Below are 6000 nucleotides of genomic sequence, written 5' to 3'. Positions count from 1 at the left end.
CTTCTCCTCCTTTCTGCTTACTTTGTGCCTTCCAACGCACAATGCGAACTACAGGTAGTGCTGCAGGGCCCACACCCTTTTACTTGCCTTACAGAGCAGCTCTCGAGCTGTTACAGTGCCCAGCTGCTGCAAGAAATCAGCTTGAATGCTTCAGGGGCTGGGGCATAGCCAACATGAGCCCCACACCGAAGGAGGGTGGAGGTGTTTAATGCAAACTAGGGGTCAGCCAAGTGCTGCAAAAGGCCACCATGCCCTGCACGCCCCTTTTCTCTTTTCATATGCAGACGAGGGTTGAAGCCAACTTTGACCCACTGCTTGGATGACATCACCATATGCAAATCTATCTGCTGCAGGCCTTCCCCCAGGAATGCTTGCACTAGTTGTTGCATTTGGTTTGTTGTTTGGGGGTGCTTCAGTATTAGGCAGCCTTCTGCCCTCCCATGTTCATCTGAAAATATGTGTTCTCCCTGCAGTTGTTGTCCCCAGATGAGAGTTCCCTTGTGCTGCCTCAGTTGAATCTCCTTTACTTGACAGAGATGTGCCTGAGCAGCGGCCCTCCGCAGCCATATCCCAAATCATACTTATTTTGCATAGGAGATACCATTGTTATGAAGATTGTTCTCCCAGGGTGCGGTTCATTCATTGCACTCTGGGTATGCTGAACCCTGTGATTTCCCCAAATGTGGGAAACTCGACTGCATTATTTGTGGTAGTGGTGGACTGTGTTTGTGCTTTCCTCTGGTCAGCTCTGGTTAAAGTCAGATTTCTTTGTCTCAGATCTTCCTCTAGCCTTGTTCTTCTTTCGAGAGTTCCTTTGTGCTGCCTCAGTTGGATCTCCTTCACTTGACAGGGGGGTGCCCGAGCAGCGACCCTCCCCAGCTCTAGCCCAACTCCTACTTACCTGCCAGGTGAGATACTATGATCATGAAGGTGCTTCTCCAAGGGCAAGGCTCACCCATTGCACTCTGGGTGTGCTGCTCCTGCGATTTCCCCAAATGTGGGAAACTTGACTGCATAATTTGTGTTTCCCCTGGTCAGGTCTCGTATAATTCAGATATCTTTGTCTCAGGTCTCTCTCCAGCCTAGTTTGCTGTCTGTTTCCACTTCTCTTTTCTTGAGCCGCTCCCTTCTATGCCCTTGCGCACTATCCTGACTTCTCCTCCTTTCTGCTTACTTTGTGCCTTCCAACGCACAATGCGAACTACAGGTAGTGCTGCAGGGCCCACACCCTTTTACTTGCCTTACAGAGCAGCTCTGGAGCTGTTACAGTGCCCAGCTGCTGCAAGAAATCAGCTTGAATGCTTCAGGGGCTGGGGCATAGCCAACATGAGCCCCACACCGAAGGAGGGTGGAGGTGTTTAATGCAAACTAGGGGTCAGCCAAGTGCCGCAAAAGGCCACCATGCCCTGCACGCCCCTTTTCTCTTTTCATATGCAGACGAGGGTTGAAGCCAACTTTGACCCACTGCTTGGATGACATCACCATATGCAAATCTATCTGCTGCAGGCCTTCCCCCAGGAATGCTTGCACTAGTTGTTGCATTTGGTTTGTTGTTTGGGGGTGCTTCAGTATTAGGCAGCCTTCTGCTCTCCCATGTTCATCTGAAAATATGTGTTCTCCCTGCAGTTGTTGTCCCCAGATGAGAGTTCCCTTGTGCTGCCTCAGTTGAATCTCCTTTACTTTACAGAGATGTGCCTGAGCAGCGGCCCTCCCCAGCCCTATCCCAAATCATACTTATTTTGCATAGGAGATACCATGGTCATAAAGATTGTTCTCTCAGGGTGAGGTTCATTCATTGCATTCTGGGTATGCTGACCCCTGTGATTTCCCCAAATGTGGGAAACTCAACTGCATTATTTGTGGTAGTGGGGGACTGTGTTTGTGTTTTCCTCTGGTCAGCTCTGGTAAAAGTCAGATTTCTTTGTCTCAGATCTTCCTCTAGCCTTGTTCTTCTTTCGAGAGTTCCATTGTGCTGCCTCAGTTTGATCTCCTTCACTTGACAGGGGGGTACCCGAGCAGCGACCCTCCCCAGCTCTAGCCCAACTCCTACATACCTGCCAGGTGAGATACTATGATCATGAAGGTGCTTCTCCCAGGGCAAGGCTCACCCATTGCACTCTGGGTGTGCTGCTCCTGTGATTTCCCCAAATGTGGGAAACTTGACTGCATAATTTGTGTTTCCCCTGGTCGGCTCTCGTATAATTCAGATCTCTTTGTCTCAGGTCTCTCTCCAGCCTAGTTTGCTGTCTGTTTCCACTTCTCTTTTCTTGAGCCGCTGCCTTCTATGCCCTTGTGCACTCTCCTGACTTCACCTGTCTGCTTACTTTGTGCCTTCCAACGCACAATGCAAACTACAGGTAGTGCTGCAGGGCCAACACCCTTTTACTTGCCTTACAGAGCAGCTCTGGAGCTGTTACAGTGCCCAGCTGCTGCAAGAAATCAGCTTGAATGCTTCAGGGGCTGGGGCATAGCCAACATGAGCCCCACACCGACGGAGGGTGGAGGTGTTTAATGCTAACTAAGGGTCATCCAAGCGCCGCAAAAGGCCGCCATGCCCTGCATACCCCTTTTCTCTTTTCATATGCAGATGAGGGTTCCAGCCAACTTTGGCCCACTGCTTGGATGACATCACCGTATGCAAATCCGTCTTCTGCAGACCTTTTCCCAGGAATGCTTGTACTAGTTGTTGCATTTGGTTTGTTGTTTGGGGGTGCTTCAGTATTAGGCAGCCTTCTGCTCTCCCATGTTCATCTGAAAATATGTGTTCTCCCTGCAGTTGTTGTCCCCAGATGAGAGTTCCCTTGTGCTGCCTCAGTTGAATCTCCTTTACTTGACAGAGATGTGCCTGAGCAGCGGCCCTCCCCAGCCCTATCCCAAATCATACTTATTTTGCATAGGAGATACAATTGTCATGAAGATTGTTCTCCCAGGGTGAAGTTCATTCATTGCATTCTGGGTATGCTGACTCCTGTGATTTCCCCAAATGTGGGAAACTCGACTGCATTATTTGTGGTAGTGGGGGACTGTGTTTGTGCTTTCCTCTGGTCAGCTCTGGTAAAAGTCAGATTTCTTTGTCTCAGATCTTCCTCTAGCCTTGTTCTTTTTTCGAGAGTTTCCTTGTGCTGCCTCAGTTGGATCTCCTTCACTTGACAGGGGGGTGCCCGAACAGCGACCCTCCCCAGCTCTAGCCCAACTCCTACTTACCTGCCAGGTGAGATACTATGATCAGGAAGGTGCTTCTCCCAGGGCAAGGCTCACCCAATGCACTCTGGGTGTGCTGCTCCTACGATTTCCCCAAATGTGGGACACTTGATTACATAATTTGTGTTTCCTCTGGTCGGCTCTCGTATAATTCAGATCTCTTTGTCTCAGGTCTCTCTCCAGCCTAGTTTGCTGTCTGTTTCCACTTCTCTTTTCTTGAGCCGCTCCCTTCTATGCCCTTGTGCACTATCCTGACTTCTCCCGTCTGCTTACTTTGTGCCTTCCAACGCACAATGCAAACTACAGGTAGTGCTGCAGGGCCCACACCCTTTTACTTGCTTTACAGAGCAGCTCTGGAGCTGTTACAGTGCCCAGCTGCTGCAAGAAATCAGCTTGAATGCTTCAGGGGCTGGGGCATAGCCAACATGAGCCCCACACCGAAGGAAGGTGGAGGTGTTTAATGCGAACTAGGGGTCATCCAAGCGCCGCAAAAGGCCGCCATGCCCTGCACACCCCTTTTTTATTTTCATATGCAGACGAGGGTTGAAGCCAACTTTGACCCACTGCTTGGATGACATCACCATATGCAAATCCATCTGCTGCAGGCCTTCCCCCAGGAATGCTTGCACTAGTAGTTGCATTTGATTTGTTGTTTGGGGGTGCTTCAGTATTAGGCAGCCTTCTGCCCTCCCATGTTCATCTGAAAATATGTGTTCTCCCTGCAGTTGTTGTCCCCAGATGAGAGTTCCCTTGTGTTGCCTCAGTTGAATCTCCTTTACTTGACAGAGATGTGCCTGAGCAGCGGCCCTCCCCAGCCCTATCCCAAATCATACTTATTTTGCATAGGAGATACCATGGTCATGAAGATTGTTCTCCCAGGGTGAGGTTCATTCATTGCACTCTGGGTATGCTGACCCCTGTGATTTCCCCAAATGTGGGAAACTCGACTGCATTATTTGTAGTAGTGGGGGACTGCGTTTGTGCTTTCCTCTGGTCAGCTCTGGTAAAAGTCAGATTTCTTTGTCTCAGATCTTCCTCTAGCCTTGTTCTTCTTTCGAGAGTTCCCTTGTGCTGCCTCAGTTGGATCTCCTTCACTTGACAGGGGGTGCCCGAGCAGCAATCCTCCACAGCTCTAGCCCAACTCCTACTTACCTGCCAGGTGAGATACTATGATCTTCACTGTTAGGGCAATCAGGATGTGGAATTCCCTGCCAGGGAAGGTGGTAATGGCGGACTCTGTAATTGGATTTAAAAAAGGAATGGATACATTTCTGAATGAAAAAGCTATCCAAGGTTATAATACTTAAAATATCAACATGGTTAATCCGGGGGTAACATGAGTTATAGTAGCTAACTAGTCATAAAACATTATTCAGCAAGTATGTAGAATCATCACAACTTAAAACAGGTTGAACACGATGGGCAATTTGCCTCTATTCAACCTCAAAAACTATGTTACTATATGTTACTATATTACTATGTTACTGTAGTATACAGAACACCACAATGTAATGAGCAGTGATAGTGAGCACTGATGAGGATACTAGAACTGACACTGAGCAGCAAGATGCAGCACTGGACTATTAGTAATGTACTGTAGTATGCTGAGCACCACAATGCAGCACAAGACAATGAGCAGTGATACTGAGCACTGATGAGGATACTACTGAGAACTGACACTGAGCAGGAGAGACACACTACTAGTATTACTGAGCAGCAATAAGTAACCACTGATACTGAGCACTGATATTGAGATTTCCACTGAGAGAACATAGCCACGTCCTCTCCGCTCTCTCTTCAATGCACGAGTAAAAATGGCGGCAACGCGCAGCTCTTTATATGGAATCCGAATCTCGCGAGAATCCGACAGCGGGATGATGACATTTTCCCTTGTTCAGGTTTTCCGAGTCAGGCGGGAACAACCGAGCCTGCCTCGGACCAGTGTAAACCACGTGGAGTTCGTCGGGAATTCGGTTCTCGGAGAACCGAACCCGCTCCTCTCTACCTTATACCCATCAATTTTTTTATTTTCAATCTAAGCCCCTGCAGTTTTCTGTAAGCATCTGCTTCGCTATGATGATCAACAAGTCACAAGGGCAAACACTCAGGGCTTGAGGCGTAGATCTTAGGACCAGCTGCTACAAGCATGGCAGAGGTGTCACTATCACTGGTGACACCCAGAGAGGTGGCGAGGGAGATTGTAATGCAGTGCGCGCAGATAAGCAGTGCAATGGTAAAAAGGAGGCATGGTTTCATAGGTAGGGGCGTGGCCTGGTGGCCTGAATCTACATTTTGTTGCTCCGGGTGTCCCGGGGGTTGGGGGCTGCACCCGGGGACTAGTGTGTGTGCGGTGCTGGCTCCTGCACAGTGACAGGGCATGGCCACCCAGCATGACGCCTCCATTCTTGACCATGCTGTAATTGCAGTCGCACTGCAGTTCAGCGTGATCATAAAAAATGGTGTAGCCTCCTGCTGGTGCAGACTGTATGTGCGCGCAGGAAGCCGCCACCATTTTTGTGATCACAGCGGCTGAATGTGATGTCATACAGCCGCTGTGACCACGCCCCCTGTGTCTCCTCCGTTGCAGACCCCATTTTGAAGCCTTGCCCCCGCACCGCTCCATCCCTGACTTGGAAATGGAGTGTTGCTGACCCCCCTCTCCCCCCCCCGCCCCGATTGACAGGCAGAGGCGATCGCATTCTCTGCGGGGTGCCGCAGAAAATGCAGGCACATGCGTATGCTGTTAGCAAATTTTGCAGTTGGATCGCTTATTGTGATTGCATTCCAACCTGAATCAGG

The 6000-nt window shown here is 49.6% G+C and overlaps 7 non-coding genes across 7 annotated transcripts; all 7 read left to right on the top strand.

The window, feature by feature from the left end:
• The first annotated feature begins 577 nt into the window (after positions 1-577).
• On the top strand, positions 578-741 carry LOC134994969 (U1 spliceosomal RNA). Its single transcript, XR_010197886.1, has one exon. It is a non-coding gene; the product is annotated as a U1 spliceosomal RNA (small nuclear RNA).
• Positions 742-893: 152 nt separating this feature from the next.
• On the top strand, positions 894-1056 carry LOC134994981 (U1 spliceosomal RNA). Its single transcript, XR_010197897.1, has one exon. It is a non-coding gene; the product is annotated as a U1 spliceosomal RNA (small nuclear RNA).
• A 674-nt stretch (positions 1057-1730) lies between these two features.
• Positions 1731-1894, top strand: LOC134994963 (U1 spliceosomal RNA). The gene has a single exon (XR_010197880.1). It is a non-coding gene; the product is annotated as a U1 spliceosomal RNA (small nuclear RNA).
• A 152-nt stretch (positions 1895-2046) lies between these two features.
• On the top strand, positions 2047-2209 carry LOC134994982 (U1 spliceosomal RNA). Its single transcript, XR_010197898.1, has one exon. It is a non-coding gene; the product is annotated as a U1 spliceosomal RNA (small nuclear RNA).
• A 671-nt stretch (positions 2210-2880) lies between these two features.
• Positions 2881-3044, top strand: LOC134994958 (U1 spliceosomal RNA). Its single transcript, XR_010197875.1, has one exon. It is a non-coding gene; the product is annotated as a U1 spliceosomal RNA (small nuclear RNA).
• Positions 3045-3196: 152 nt separating this feature from the next.
• Positions 3197-3359, top strand: LOC134994987 (U1 spliceosomal RNA). Its single transcript, XR_010197903.1, has one exon. It is a non-coding gene; the product is annotated as a U1 spliceosomal RNA (small nuclear RNA).
• Positions 3360-4030: 671 nt separating this feature from the next.
• On the top strand, positions 4031-4194 carry LOC134994956 (U1 spliceosomal RNA). The gene has a single exon (XR_010197873.1). It is a non-coding gene; the product is annotated as a U1 spliceosomal RNA (small nuclear RNA).
• The last annotated feature ends 1806 nt before the right edge of the window (positions 4195-6000 follow it).

Source organism: Pseudophryne corroboree, unplaced genomic scaffold (genome assembly GCF_028390025.1).
Source record: "Pseudophryne corroboree isolate aPseCor3 unplaced genomic scaffold, aPseCor3.hap2 scaffold_1343, whole genome shotgun sequence".
NCBI classification, from domain to species: domain Eukaryota; kingdom Metazoa; phylum Chordata; class Amphibia; order Anura; family Myobatrachidae; genus Pseudophryne; species Pseudophryne corroboree.
The sequence above is the reverse complement of the archived record's forward strand: the minus strand, read 5'-3'. Positions and strand labels throughout refer to the sequence as shown.